The sequence below is a fragment of the Myotis brandtii genome, unplaced genomic scaffold (genome assembly GCF_000412655.1).
Source record: "Myotis brandtii unplaced genomic scaffold, ASM41265v1 scaffold315, whole genome shotgun sequence".
Classification (NCBI taxonomy): Eukaryota; Metazoa; Chordata; class Mammalia; order Chiroptera; family Vespertilionidae; genus Myotis; species Myotis brandtii.
The window spans coordinates 1,231,985-1,248,166 of record NW_005362075.1 but is presented as its reverse complement, the minus strand read 5'-3'; positions in this window follow the sequence as shown (position 1 = coordinate 1,248,166).

Below are 16,182 nucleotides of genomic sequence, written 5' to 3'. Positions count from 1 at the left end.
ACAAAGCTAGACTTTGAAAAATATTTGTCAAATGAGTAAGTGAGAGGAGGAGTAAGTTAATTGTCTCACTAAGAAGGATTGAGTGCTTACCGTATCCTGGGCTACCAGAGGTTTCTGTGCCCAGTGCATCCTGTGCCTTAGCAAGGTGACTGTGCAGCCAAGCAGGGGCCTGGAATGGCAGGTACGTGGGAGAGGGCAGCGGCCCCATCAGTGGTGCCCCAGGACAGAGGTCCCCTGGGGAAGGCTCTGACACTAAAAGATCCAGACCCAGACACCCCACTGAAGGAGCAGACCCCCAGGAGGGAACACAGGGACTTCTGAGGGTCTAACGTGAGTGCTTCACGCAGGGAACGCAGCACTGGGATTTCCACGCAACTTCACTAGACCGTTAGCCTGGGCTAATTATCATATACTTGTTTGAAAGAATCTGGCTTCACGCATTCAACCAACAAATGTGTGCAAGCTTCTCCCAGGAGCCAGACACTGTGCTGAGGCAGCATGTTCAATGCTGAGCAAATGCAGCCACTATCTGTCTGCGGTGAGCAGAGTACTATAGGACACGTGGGGCAAGGCATCCAGAACATCAGCTCTAGATATGCGATCGGGGTGCGTCAGAACCCCAGGGCCTGGGACCCTCTTCTGAGTTATTGCTGGCCTGGGCCTTTCCATCTGAGACTGTGGGGCCTGGGGAGAGAGGGACACCTCATAGGGGCCTGTGTGCCCAGCCTGAGGAAGAACTGTTCTTTGGGTGAGGGCTACTACCTTGAGGGTCAGGGTCTCTCTCTGTCCTCCCACCCAGCAGAGTATGCTGTGGGGTGGCAGGAGCTTCAGCACATGCAGGCCCACAGTGTCCCCAACCTCGAGCACCTGTCAGAGACCAGGCAGAAGGCGCCTGGTGTGTGCCCGTGGCCTTGTCCAGCCCCTCAGAGACAAATGCCGCCTTAGGCGCCTGCATCTCCTGCCCGGAGGAACTGCAGGCTAGTTCCTATGAGACTGTGTGTGTGTGTGTGTGTGTGTGTGCGCACATGAGAGTGAATGTGTCTGCTAATAAACACATGTGAGTGCAAATGTCTGTGAATATGAATGTGCGTGTGTCTGTGTGGCTGTGGATGTGTGCAAATGCAATGCATATGAATGAACACATGTGAATGCGGCTGGATGTGTGTGTATGTGACTGATTGTGTGTGACCATGTGCAAGTGTGGTTGCATACACATGTAACAGGGTATATGCGAACATGGGGCAGCGTGAGCATCTGTGCGAGCATGTGACAGTGAGTGTGGTGTGTGCAGTGTGTGCGGTGTGTGCGGTGTGTGTGTGCTGGCTGTGGGCCCCAGCGGCCCCTCCCTGGTGCTCCCGCCTCCCTGGAAGGAAGATGCGGGAAGGGGCCAGATGGTCTCCTCTGACCCGCTATTTATCATCCCAGCAAAAGCTTATTCAGTTTAATGCTCTTCGGCAATTCATTTAAGGGCTCTGTTTGTTTCTGCTGATGAGGACTGTTAATTTGCACAGCGGTCTCATTAGGCCTAAACCACCAATTAATTCCTTTTGTTCTCATTAAATGGCTGATTCCAAAACATTTCCCAGACAACAATGGGCCGTCCCAGCCAGCCAGTCACCACAGGAGTGGCGTGGAGCAGGTATGAACTGGTCCCCAGGTCCCTGGCATGGCTACCCAGGCCGAGCTCTGTAAACCCTTGTGTCCTACCGGCCACAGCGGGGCCCAAAATCAAGGCCCAAAGACCATTACCTGGCTGGGTAGGGCAAAGTGGGCAGAGGGTAAGGGAGGATGCCCAGCAGAGAAGGTTTGTACCAGCAGAGGCTGGGCTGGCACAGGTGCCTCTGGCTCCCTGGGGCCCTGTAGGCAGGCCGGAGCCCAGGCCTGCTCTCCGTGCCTGTGCTGGGCGTGTCCTCCAGGGAGCTCTTGACCACTTCTCAGCAGCACCGAGCCAGAGGGCGCAGGGGGGAGTAGGGCTGGGAGGGTGGTCTTGAGGCTGCCCCTGCTGCCCTGAGGGAGAGCATCCCCACCGACCCTCCTGGGCCTCAGTTTCCTCTGACAGAAAAGGAGGGCCCTGGGCTACCAGCATGATGTCTATTTTGAAAGCCACTGAGCCATTTTTCTCCATCCAAGCGCAGTCTCACACAGATGCCCGGTATACACAGGGGATAAAAGCAGAGGTGCTCTCGTCGGAGCCCCACCCACTTCAGCCTCTCCGTCGCAGGGCTCTCCCATCCCTCCTCCGTCTCCTTCTCCCCCTCTCCTCTCCACTCCAAAAAGGCATCGGAGACCCCTCCTCAGTACCCTTAAGGGCTCCCAGGTACCAGGTGGGAAGCCTCTGGACTAGCTGGTCTCTGAGAGTTCCAGGCCCATGTGTTTAAGGAGCTTACACTGCCTGGGCCTCCACTCATTTTCTCCTCTGTTAGGGCAGCAACGTCACTGCCCACGATGCCCTAGTAAGAGGTAGGCAGGGGAATAAGAGGCTGGAGTGAATGACATCATACACAGCAAGCACCATGGAAACTCCATGAGGAACAGCTGGATTTAAAGCAGCGTGAGAATCCCCACCCCACCACTTCCTGGCTATTACTTAACCTCTAAGTGTCCTCATCTGTAAAATGGAAGTAACATGTGTACCTCCCTGCTGGAGTGATGAGGCGAGGATTCAATGAGTCAATAGCAAAGTGCTTGGTAGATATGTAGTTATTGCTTGGATAAAGGTTACATAATACACACCCCCAATTCCCATTAGCTGGACGGTGACCTGCCCGGCTTCCTTTCCCAGCCTCACCCCATCCCCCGACACACGCTCCCTCACACCTTCTCGCTCACTGCAGCCTGCCAAGCCCATCGCACCTGGACTGCCTTCGACCCCACATAGAGTTACCAGATTTAGCAAATAAAAGGGCAGGATGCTAGTTAAATCTTAATTTAAGGTAAACAACAAATAATTTATATAAGTGTTTCAAATATCATATGGGTTATACTTTTCCTTAAATTATGTTTTTATCTAAAATTAAATTTTAAAGTGTATTTTATCTGGCAGCCCTATCCCCACCCCATGTCTGGTGAACTTCTTTTCATCCTTCCAGACTCAAATTAAGCATCACCTGCTCCAGGAAGCCCACCGTGATACCCCAATAAATGTAGCTATCCCCTGTTAGTGCCCTCTTGGCTCCCTAGGCTGGATCATCTCTATCTAGCTCTCATCACCACTCTTCACAATTCTTTGTGATAAGTAATCCACATGTCCATCTTTTCCATTATCTTTTGAGTTCCTTGGGAGTGGTGGGAGGGTATTTCCCTTTGTACACTCTGTTCCACATGTAGTACACCTGTTCACCATTGTCTCCGCTATTCTCAGTGCGCACTGTACTTGGATGGGGAACTCCTTCCTGTCCTCACCACCAGACTAGGGAGGGCAGGCAGGAGGTGGGACCTGGGACTGAGATTGCTGGTTGCCACTCAACACATCCATTTTCCTTCTTCTTTAGTAACAAAGTCCTGCCGGGGCAGCATTGCACCGAGCATAAAGACGTTTCCCAGTCTCCCTCGCAGGTAGGTAAGGCCACATGATTAAGTGATGGCCAGTGGGTGTTATATAGGAATTCCAAGAGGGCTGGGAAGTGGTGACTTCCCTTCCCTCTTTTCTGCTGGAATTATAGTTGTGCTAACAGGAGCTCCAGCAGCTATTGTGGAGCATGAAGTGACATTGAAGGTGGTGGAGCAGAAAGGTAAAGAGAGTGTGGTCCAGATTATTTTGTGTAGTCAACATTCCAGCCCTCCAATGTATACCATCAAGAACCGTGAATGATCTGAAATTGTGCCCTATGTGTAAGCTAACAAGTTAGTCTGTCACAGTTTCATGAATGCTAACAGAAGACACCAGGCTCCTGGGTCAGAAAGAAAGGACTTCATCATTCATGACACAGCAGGCAGCATGAGCGTCATGTTCAAGTCAGTTTGCAGTAGTTCTCCGTGTTCCCCATCCTTTGGGGCAATGCAGAGCAATCTAGTTTGATGCTGCAATCGCTGTGGGTTTGGAACCCCAAGCGTCCTGGCAGGCTTTAAGCAAATGATAGAAATAACTCAAGAAAGAGACATTATAACTCTGTTGGCCTCATTGCGTAACTCCTGTGTTATCTGTCTGCTCAGAGCTCTCCTCTTTTGGGTAACCGCACCCTCACTTCTTTTGGGAACTATCCCTCCCCCTCACCTACCCACAAGTGAGGTATGGAGGAGATCACCAAACACAGCACCCACCCCAGCCACAGGGCAGCACCGGCATTTTCCTCAATTTGGACCAATAGAGCTCTTCCCAGGGATTTCCATTTGAGACAAAGACTGGAAATCTATGGGTGGGAGTTATGGGCGTCAGGGCACTCAGTCTTATAAAGGAAACCGATCTCAGAGACTAACACTTGATGAGAGGAGACACAACAAGGGTCCTCTTGGAGATGGTGCCTGGGAGCCCACTGCCCTGCTTTTTCTGTAGGTCAATCCCACAAATCAATGAAGCCCTCTTCTGCCCAACTAGCTTGAAAGGGATTGCCATGAACTACATCTCAGAATCCTCATGACTACCTTCCCAGTTGGGTCTGGGGACCTTAGACAGAGACTGATTGGCCTCCTATGCATCCACTGTGTGCCCGCTTTTGGGAGAAGGCAAAGAAACACACAACCAAACCATCAGTGGACAATCCATGCAAAACGCCAGTGGAGGGTGTGCCTCAGACCACATGGTTAAGGGAAGATCAGAAGGTTTTCTGCCCGTCTCCATGCCACTGTGCGGACTGAACCATTGGAGTGAACCAGGGAAGGAGGCCTCAGTGACCTTGGTTACCTGCTGGCGAGTACACAGTCTTGGCCCACCCATCAAAGCCAGCCCGGGAAAGCAGGTGCCGCCGCAATCTCCACATTATTAGGATTCATTTCCATATGTTTCTTTCGTCTCCTCTCCAGGATAATTGTTCTTTTGGGGCTCGAGGTGTGGGAGGGCAGGAGGTGTGCATTCCTGTTTATCAACTCACTAAATGCTTGCTTTAAATTAAAACCCACACCACATGCTGGCTCACACAGGAATAATATTAAGACCACCCGTTGGCCTGCCTTCTGCTATCAATGCCAGTCTGATTTAAACCTGCTTTTTCTTCTCACCTGGGGACACCCATTCTGGAAACATCTAGTGATAACCTAGTTCCTACACTCCAAGTCCTTTTTTTTCTTTATTACTCTGTCAGCCAAACCCTATTCAAACAGAGGGTCTGTTTTATCAGTTAACAAAGCTATTCTTGTACCTTCTCTGTGCCAGGGTCAGTATTTTGTCCTCCACATGCATTGTCTCGTCCAATCTGATCTAATACTCCAATAAACCTGAGAGAGGTGTGACTATCCCTTTCCAGAGGAGAAAGCAGAGGTTCAGAGAGGAAGGAGAGTGACCTTTACGAGGTCCCTCAGCTGGCAGGCAGTGGAGCTGGCACTCCTGCCCACAGCTGTCTCACTTTAAAGCCACCCCTCTACTCAGCAGTTTACATCAACCCTCCCTCCATTATCCAGCTGCTCTCCCACCGACCTGTGGCCAGTAAAGCCGGATGCCAGTGGTTCTGTGTGTGCGCTGGATCCAGCCTCACGTGGACCAGACTAGTGGCTGCTCACCTGGAGGGATTCAACCAACGGAAAGAAGGCTTCTGCTGCTGCCCCCATCTAAGCTTCAGTTCCTTCCATTGACTGAAGTGTGTCCATTAATCCATTGGATGAAGCTATGAGGCCCCTGGGCACCCCCTTTAAAATCCGCCCACTCTCAGAGTATCAGTTACCTATCGCTGTGAAACAGAGTCCCGAAGCTCAGTGGCTTCACACACCCCATCCTCTTTCCTCAGGATTCTGTGCGCAGCAGTTTGGGCAGGGCTTTCCTGGGCAGGGCCTGCTGGTCTCCTTGGGGGGCACTCGTGCAGCCGCACTCACCTGGCAGCTGGGAGACTTAGGATGACCTTGGAGCGTTGGCTGATCGTTATCGTTAGCTGGGGCTCTGCTCAGACATCCCACATATCACTTCCACTGCACTCCCTTGCTCAAAGCAAGTCACAAAGGGTGGAGATGGGTGAAGGGGCAGACACAGAGATGGGAGGAATTGGGGAATTTGGAGCCTTTTTTTTTCCCAACTTGCCACATTTGGGAAGCTTAGTGATTTTTTTTTCAGGTGCCTCTTAACCAGGTTTTCTCAACCTCGGTTCTGCTGACCTACTGGCCAGGTAACTCAGATGACCCTTTGCCATGGGGGCTGCCCTGTGCATTTCAGGATATTTAGCAGCACCTCTGGCCTCTGCCCACTAGATGCCAAGAGTAGCCCCCCTCACCCAGTGTGACAACCAAAACTGCCTGCAGACGTTGCCTAATGTCCCGGAGGGGGCGGGGGGCATTGGCCTGTTTGAGGACTGCAGGTCCAAGCTCAGGGCCCCGGAAGCTGTTCCCTAAGCCCTTCTAAGTGGGTCCCCACAGGTCCTATGATACACAGCCCTCAGTGCTGGCCAACGAGAGAGAGAGAGAGAGAGAGAGAGAGAGAGAGAGAGGACTTTGACAGTGGGAAGCAGGCGGTACAATATGGAAACCCACCCTTGCCAGCTCTGCTCAACATGGGCACTCATGGGCAGGACAGGGTCACCAGAGGCCCCTCAGCCCTGCCAGCCCTGTTTCAGCTGTGGCGGGTCTGACTCAGGGGTTCTTGGCTCCAGGTGGTCTGCCCTCAGCTGCCCACGGGCTCGCTTGGCGAGGCTGGGAGCGAGCCCAGCCTCGATGGGCCAGCCTTCACACTTGCCCAGCTCCGGCCAGCTCTATCCCCAGGCCGGCTTGGGCCTGTTCTGAGTGGACTGAGCACTGGAATAGCAGCCACCTGCAACCACCCTGAGGCGCGTCATTGCCTGAAATCCCCGCAGCTGATCTTAGCAAATGCGGCCAGCTCTGCCTTCAAACCGCACCCGGCACCTGACCACCCCGCACTCCTTCCGCTGTTAGCCACTCTGGAGCCAGCCTCCTGCACCGCCCATCACACGGTCCTCCCTCTGTTCTATGGTCTAGGTCCATGGTCGGCAAACTGCGGCTCGCGAGCCACATGCAGCTCTTTGGCCCCTTGAGTGTGGCTCTTCCTAAGCCTTAGGAGTACCCTAATTAAGTTAATAACAATGTACCTACCTATATAGTTTAAGTTTAAAAAATTTGGCTCTCAAAAGAAATTTCAATCGTTGTACTGTTGATATTTGGCTCTGTTGACTAATGAGTTTGCCGACCACTGGCTAGGCTCCCCGTGGCAGCTGAGTGTGATCCTGCTAAGACGTACTAGTAAGTGTGATCATGGCACATCTCTGCTCAACTCTCCCGTGGTCCCCATGCTCTCAGAGGCAAAGCCCAAGTCTCCACGGTGAGCAGCTGGCAAGGCTGTGGGATGGGGCTGTGCTCCCTGCCCTCACCTCCTGCTGCTCTTCGCTTGCTCAGCTGCTTGTCCTTGCTCCTTGCTGTACCCCAACACGCCCCTGCCTCGGGCATTGCACGTGCCTCTTTGTCTGGAGTGCTGTTCCCCCCACATTCCCAGTTGGGACTTTTCCCAAAGTCATCATTTCCAAGGGCTTCCTTTAGTCATCCTTTCACAAATGCCAACCCCGTCACCCACATTTTCTTTATTCTCTCCATGGCATTCTTCGTCACAAGCCAGCATGTGGCCGTCTTATTTGCCCCTGTTTGTCGTCAGTCACCCCTACTAGCATGAGCTCCACAGGGCAGGGGTTTTTATTTCTTTATTCACTGTTGCACCCAAAGTGCCTAAACAGTGCTGGGTGCAGGGAAATGGCTCAATAAGAATTTTCTAAGTGATGGACTGAATGATTAAATGAATAAATAAATCCTATGGAGGACAGGGAACACACAGGATCTGGAACCAGCCTGACTTCGTCAAGCCCCCTGTGCCTGGTGGATGGGGGGTGTGGAAGATCCCCTTCCAGCCTCAGCCCCAGCCAGGCCTTCCAGAATCCCTCCTCCTCCTCCTCCTCCTCCTCCTTTTCCTCCTCTCTCCCCACCCCCTGTCTCCCTCAGGCCTTCCTCCTCCAGCCTCTCCGCTGTCCCCTGCTAGGGGCTCAGCAGGCCTGGCTGTGAGGCCTGTTAGCTCTGCTGGCCCTGAGACATGGTGGGGCTCCATCTGGGGGCTCTAACCATCTGGTTCTGGGAAGGGAGGAGAGGGAAGAAACCAGCCTGGAGGGTAATGCTGCAGAGCAGAGGTGGGGGACAAGACACCTCACCATCTGGCCAAGGTGGGAGCTGGTCCTAACATCTGCATCCCCAGCCGCATTTTCACTCATGCAAACACACGCACACTGCCCCAGCCAGCATCGGCCCCTTCTTCCCTCTCTAGTGTCTCCTACTCCCTTACTAGAGTGAGAAGCTGCTCAGGTTGTCAACCACCTGACCCTGAAAGGGTGTGAGGAGCCAGGGCAGTGACACCTCATCCCCAGGCCTTCCTAGAGAGCGATTGTCTCCATTTTATGGGCGAGGAAACTGACAGAGTACTCCTCTGTGTTTTGTTGTTGTTTTTTAATCTTAAGCTCATCTGCCCTATTTGAAATGTTTACACCAGCATTTATTCACTTATAATTAAAAATAAAACTAGTTACATGTTACGTATAAGTTAAATGATTGTGAGATAAAAGAATAAATGGAAGAAAACAAGAGAAACAGACATAAAAACAGAGAAAAGAGACAGAGAGAGGAAAGAAGGGAGGGTCTCTCTCCCAACCCCCTATTCGAGAACGGGTGCCCCCACCCTTACCACTGGTCACAGGTGAACACTGAAAATTAGTACTTCTTCTGGTGCTGCGATGATCACACGCACTGACGTGACAGACCAAACATACGTAGAACATATGACGACTATAGGTAACGCTGCTGCATGACACATAGGGAAAGTTGCAAAGAGAGTAAATTCCAAGAGTTCTCATCACACAAACTTTCTTTTTCTTTTTCTTTTTGTTGTATATACATGAAAAGATGGATGTTAGCTGAAAAACTTGTGTTGACCATTTCACAATATATGTAAATCAAGCTATCATGCTGTATGTCTTAACTTACACAGGGATACATGTGAATTATTTCTCAATAAAATTAGAAAAATGTGTTAAGGTGAGCATGTTCACCAACCCCCCCAACCCCACCCAGTCCCCCAAAGAAACATCCCTCACCCTCCACTCAGTTCCGCCCTCCTCCCTCCTCCTGGGCAGGGTAGGGTGGCTTCTTTGTGGAGGAATCGGGTTACCTTGACCTCTAAGTAATACAGTACTGAGGGAGATTGATGGAGAAAAGGAGAAGGAAGGTGCCTAGACTGGGGGCAGAGGGAGGTTTGGGGTCTTTGGGGGAACTAGAGGGCCCAGTGGAGTATGAAGAAACTGGAAGGGAGAGAAAGGGGGTTAATAAGTGTTGCTGTGGGCTGTGTATTTGAATCTCTTGTAATCTCCTTTGAGAAACTTGAGTAAAGAATAATTCTTTTTAATTACTGGGAATTGCTGAACACTGCTTTCTAAATGCCATACTCACTGAGGCTCCTACGGGCTACACAGGTGTTTAAATAGCATCTTCTAGTTGGCAGAGGCTTTGCATGTATTATTTCACAGCTACAAGAAACCCGGGAAGCAAATGATATTATATCCCCCAATTTCCAGACCAGGAAACTGAGTCTCCTAGCAAGACAACTAGAATCAGAAAATGGAACGTAAGAGGTAAAGCTGGGCTGTGACAGCAAGTCCTGTGTACCTTTCATGACCCACGCTGCCTCCCTTCAGCCTGTGTGCTCAGAGCAGTGGCCCTCAGTGCTGGCACCAGCGTCACATGGAGAGTGCAAAAGACAAACACTCTCCGGTTCTACCCGCTGGAGCAGGGCCTGGGCAATGGAGTTTTTATCAAGTGAATATCTAATGTTGAGCTAAAGGCATCTTGAGCAAAGAGAACAAAGCTGGAGGCATCACACTGCCCGATTTCAAACTATATTGTAAAGCTATAGTCATCAAAACTGTATGAGTCTGGTATAAAACAGATGTAAAGACCAATGAAACTGAATAGAGAGCCCAGAAATAAACCCACGGATATAGAGTCAACAAATTTTCAACAAAGGAGTCAAGAATACTCAATGGGGAAAGAAAGTCTCTTTAATAAATGGTGTTGAGAACACTGGAATAAAATTGGGCCCTTAGCTGACATCATACACTCAAAATGGATTAAATACTTCAATGTAAGATTTGAAACCATAAAATTCCCTGAAGAAAATATAGTGGGAAATCTCCTTGACATTGGTCTTGGCAATAATTTTTTGGATTTGACATCAAAAGCACGGGCAACAGAAACAAATATAAACAACTGGACTACACAACACGAAAAAGTTTGCAAAGAAAACAATCTGCAAAAGGAAAAGGCGGCCTAGGAAATGGGAGGAAATGTTTGTGAACCACATATCTGATAAGGAGTCAATATCTAAAATATATAAGGAACTCACACAATTCAACAGCAAAAATAAATAAATAAATAAATAAAATTAAAAATGGGCCAACAACCTGAATAAACATTTTTCCAAAGAAGATATACAGATGGCCAACAAGTACATAAAAACACACTCAACATCACTAATTATCGGGGAAATACAAATTAAAACCACAATGAGATATCACCTTACGCCTGTTAGATTGACTATTATTAAAAAGTCAAATATGAAAAGAATTGGTGAGGATATGGAGAAAAGGGAATTCTCATGCATAGTTGGTAAGAATAGATACAACCACTATGGAAAACAATATGGAAGTTCCTTTAAAAAGTTAAAAATAGAACTACCTTATGATCCAGCAATCCCTCAGGGTACAAAATAAAATCACTATCTGGAAGAGATATATTTATTCCTATGTTCATTGCAGCATTATTTAGTAGCCAAGGAAAGAGTCTAAATGTCCATAGACAGATGAACAGATAAAGTGTGGTATATATAGAAAATGGGATATTATACAGACTTAATAAATAAGAAAATCCTGCCATTTGCAACAACACAAATAGATGTGGAGGACATTATGCTAAATAAAATAAACCAGATACAGAAAGACAAATATTAAATGATCTCAGTTATGTGTGGAATCTAAAAAAAAAAGTGAACTCATTGAAACAGAATGATGGTTACCAGAGGCTGGAAGATGGGAGAAAAAGGGAGAGATATTGATCAAAGGGTGCAAACTTTTAGTTATAAGATTAAGTCCTTAAGTCCTAATGTATAGCACAGTGACACCAGTTAATAATAATGTGTTGTATATGTGAAATTTGCTAAAAAAGTAGATCTCTAGTTTTCAACATGCAAATACACAAACACAGAAATGTTAACTATGTGAGGGGGTAGGTACATTAATTAGCTTGATTATGGTAATCATTTCACAAATTCTACATATATCAAAACATCAGATTGTATAGCTTAAATGTATACAACTTTATTTGTCAATCATACCTCATAAACCTGGGGGGAGGGGAGAGGCAGAATCTAATGTTGGTTGGCCCCTAGACCAAACTTCAATAAACAATGAAATAAGTTGCGGGGATAATGTGTCTGTATGGGCTGAGTCACTCCTCTGAGCATGGAGGTGGCTTCACACCAGAAAGGGTCAGTATGGAGCCCTATAGAGACAGGCAGAGCTGGTGGCGGAAACCAAGAGGGTGGGTCATTCAATGTGCCCACCACACTGCCTGTACAGGTATTTCAGGTCAAATGGGTGGGCCCTAGGACACCAAGACCATTTTGAACAAGGGTTTCGGGGCTGTGGCATGAGGACAGATAGAGATCATCAGGATCTCACTTGGGTGTGTTGGGAACAAAGTGGTGACTACCATAGGGCCTGAGGACTGGGAAGGGGAGGGAGCACAGCTAAGTCCCAGTAGATGTGGTAGATGTGCCTTTGGGACTGGAAACTGTTATCAGAGGGCTCATGTATGGTACCAACATTTATTTTTACAATCAGTTTCCTCTCAGTTCTTGTCAAGAGTTTAGTAAAGTTCCTTCTAAAAATGTCCTCTGCTTTTTCTGAAAGGCACTTACACAGGTATTTAATTAACAAATTGTGCAATCAGTTGTTGTGTTGAGTGTTGGCTTACTCATTCACAATCCATTCCCACCTCCTCTTGCCAGGATTGCCTCCTGGAGAGAGAGAGCCTGTGTGCACAGACTCCCTTTCAGCTAGGTTTTCATTGACTGGGGTTTCTCCAACCAATGGACTCATAACTTGAATTTAGAGAGGCTAGCATGAGGCTTCCATTGTGTCACAGAGGCACCGGGGTCTAGAGCATACAACTGTGGTATAGACGCCCTATGTGACGCAAGTGGGACAAGCTCAGCAGCCTGGTTCTTAAAAGTCAGCCTAATGCCCGTTTCTCCAGACCTCCCTGCAGTTCTAAAGGCCATTTCATACCCTTTCTGCATAAATAGCCAGAGTGGATTCAGTCCTTGGCAGCTGAATACTGATTGATCCAGTCACTCAATGCCAATGTCTCAATAAGGATAGAGGTCATAGCTCTCTTGTTCACCATTGAATCCCCTGTCTCCATCCAGAGCCTAGAACAGTGATGGTGAACCTATGACACGCGTGTCAGAGGTGATACATGAACTCATTTTTTTGGTTGATTTTTCTTTGTTAAATGGCATTTAAACATATAAAATAAATATCAAAAATATAAGTCTTTGTTTTACTATGGTTGCAAATATCAAAAAATTTCTATATGTGACATGGCACCAGAGTTAAGTTAGGGTTTTTCAAAATGCTGACACGCGAGCTTAAAAGGTTCGCCATCACTGGCCTAGAACATAGTAGGTGCTCAGGAAATATTTGCAACGTACTGATTAGAAGAATGAATTTCCAGGCTCCCCTATCCTGAGAAGACAGCGATTTCTTCTCTGGGTCAGACTCTCCATCAGAAGACAACCCCCAGGAGCTGGAGGGCACAGCATGGCACAGAGCCCTGTCCACCTCCTGTTTCCCTGCTCACAGAGCATTGACCGGGCTCTGTGAACTGGAGGGTGAGGAGAAAGAAGAAGAACCTGCACCCCCTCTGTTTCTGGTCCCTGCTCCTCCTGACATCCAGGAGGATGATTTGAGATGGGTTTGACTTCACCTCACCTAAAGTCCTGCCAGCATAGAGAGTCCTGCAGGGCCCCCAATCACTTCACAACAAAATAACTCACCCAGGGGGCAAATTAGTCCTATTGATTTGCAATTAGAAGAGTCAATTAAGAAAAATATTGCAACATTTCTAATCCCGGCCATTAAAACAATCCATTCACTTGAAAAGTTCAGCGTGGCCAGGTCCTTCCCTGGGCTTTAGAACTGCTCTGTCTCCTTTGCAGCCACTGTAGTCAGAGACCACCGAGGCCCGGAGGATTGAGACAGGGCCTGGGGAAGGGGCAGGGCCCCCTCTGGAGCACCCTAGGCCCACATCTTCTGGACCCATGAAGAATGATAATTACAGGCCTGACTAGCTCTAACTGTCACCTGCTAAGACACAACCCCAGCCTTCCTTGAAGTCCCCCGGTATTCCTGGCCATCCCCAGCAGGTAGCTCACAGGCGCTCGTGTACAAGCCCTATTGAGTGTGCACCAGAGCAACCTCCTGGTGCTCATGTCCTGTCCATTCAGCCCACCTCTGAGTTCAGCCCAGCTGAGGTGACATTCAGTGCTCAGACTCGTCATGGTCTGTGGGAGCCAGTGGATGAAAGCTCCGCCTCCCTGTGTCCAGAGACAAAGATTCTAAGAGGCTCCTTGACACGGCTCAGAGGACTCAGAGGCCTCAGTGGGCTGAGCCCCCACCGCTCACAGCAGGTCCTTCATAATGCTCCGTGGCACTAGCTTCCTTTTTCCTGTCTTCACCCTCATTCCTGCTTCTGGGAATCCCCTCCCAAATAAGCCACCTGACCCAGCCCTGAGCCTCAGGCTTTGCTCCCTGAGGAACCAGAACTAAGACCACACCTCTGTCGCTCTGCATCCTCCACTGTCTGCCCTGGCACCGTCACTGTTGCTATGATGTCTTGCAGGCACTGCCAAGGTGCTGACAAGCACTACATTCGCTGAGCAGGACTCTCCCTTCTTTCACTCACCGCTCATGGCTGCTGCCGGGCTCCCCAGAGCAGCCTTGTCGGGCAATTTGAGCCGAGGGCGGAGAGATGGCTCTGACGGAGGCTCCCAGAGCAGAGCTGCGGGGGCAGCAGGTTGTTCAGGTTGTGCGCATTCTCAGTCACCCCAGGGGCCCAGACATGAGTCCCTGGGAACTGCGCTGAGAGAGCACCCAGCGGCAGGCGCCTGCACACTCAGCGTGCCTCCTTCCTTCCATGGCAAAGGCGTGCTTTGGGTGAGGCTCCTGCTTCCTGCAGGTGAGCTTCCTCCAGGAGGCACTCTGCCCACCATCAATGCATTTCTCCTTTGCGCCACCAGCTCATCAGGCAGGTCTAGACTCTAGTGATCAGCACAAGTTAGGTTCAAACTAGGATCCTTAAAGGACTCACACCAAAGCTTACGTCAGTCATAAGCTTCCTGATGAGGAGCTCCTGCTGCATAGGGCCCACGGGATACTTTTGGTGGCAGGAAACGGAAGACACCGTTGAGATTGGTTAAGTGGGGAAGGGTGGGTGACAGTTCCAGCTTTGGTTAATTCAGCTACTCTGTGAGGCCATCAAGGACAAGGGTCCTGTCCCTTTTCCTCTCTGCCATCCTCAGGCATGTCCCTTCGTGCTTGCAAGATGACTGCTGCAGCCCCACGCTGTGGGAGGGAGGGGTCCTGTGTCCTGCTCAGAGAGCTCCGAGTGCTCAAGGCGGTGTCCACAGCAGGGAAGCAAGAAGTCCTTCTTGGTGTGGTTTTTGACAAGCAAGGGATGGCTTTTCCAGAAGCCCTGGCAAATTCTCTGCTGTCCAGCCAGACCTGGTGGGGCAGGTGTACGATGGTGCTCATTTCACAGATGCCAAAGTTGCTCAGGGAAGCGCAAGGTCACAGCCACAGCAGTCCTGTGTCAGCTCTTATCTCTGTCTGGATCTCCTGCCCTCTCCTGAGTGCACACAGCCCCTCTGGTGATATAGAGGGCAGGGGCAGGGGCAGAGGCAGGGGCAGGGGCAGGGGCAAGAAGAAAGGCCCCCATACTGCCACCCAGGGGCTGGACTCACAAAACAGAAAGAAGAAATTACTACTGCTTTAATGAAACTCTGCCTGTCCACCTCACGCTCATGCCCTGCCCACCTCACGCTCAAGCCCCACCCACCTCACACTCATGCCCTGCCCTGCTAACACCCATGCCCCACTCACCCTCCCTGGAATCCTTCCCCGCTCTGGCTGCAGGACACAGGACAGTGTAAGCAGTCCCCTGGTACATTAACATCCAACCAAGAAGTCATTAACAGAGTCACAATCAATTTCTCAGAATGATTGCTATTGCACAGGGAACTTAATGGAATCACATGGTCATTTTTCATTTGGAAAAATAAAAAGAGATGGTGGGGGTGGGTAGCCAAAGGAAGGAAAGAATGCCCACCACCAGCACAGGCTGCTCCAGTCACCCCTCCTGTGGGGATGGCCAAGAGCCTGATGAGAGCACATGGCATTCTAACGGCTAATCACCCAGCAAAAGAGAGACTCGAGCTTGTTGGCCAAATGAAGCATGATGGATGTTTTATTTCAACAGTGGAATTGGGAGAGTAGGGGAGACAGGGGAGATGCTGCAGCAACAGCTGGATAAGGCTGGTCAGGAAGGGCTGGTCATGTACTGGTATCCGGCAAGGGCAGGGGGCACCAGAGACTCCAGCACGCAGGATGACCAGACGTAGGCAGGTGTGAGCAGCAGGAATCCTGTGCTCCACTTACAGAGCGATGGGTTCCTTTATTGAACAGGAAACTTTCAAATGACACCTTGTGTCACTGCATATGTGTCCCAGGTGGTAAGACTTAGTGCAGATTGGGAACAGCACATGTTTCCTGTGTCGAAGGACAGCTGGGGCTGCAGGGAGCTGGCAGGGGGAGCTACCGCCGTGGTCTCAGGCCAGCCAGTCTCCTGTCCCTGCCGCCTGGACGAAAGCCGTGCCTCTGAGGCTCTGAGCCCTCGGCAGCAGCGTGTGGAGCTGTAATGGGCTGTGGGGTCCCCACAGGTGGCTGC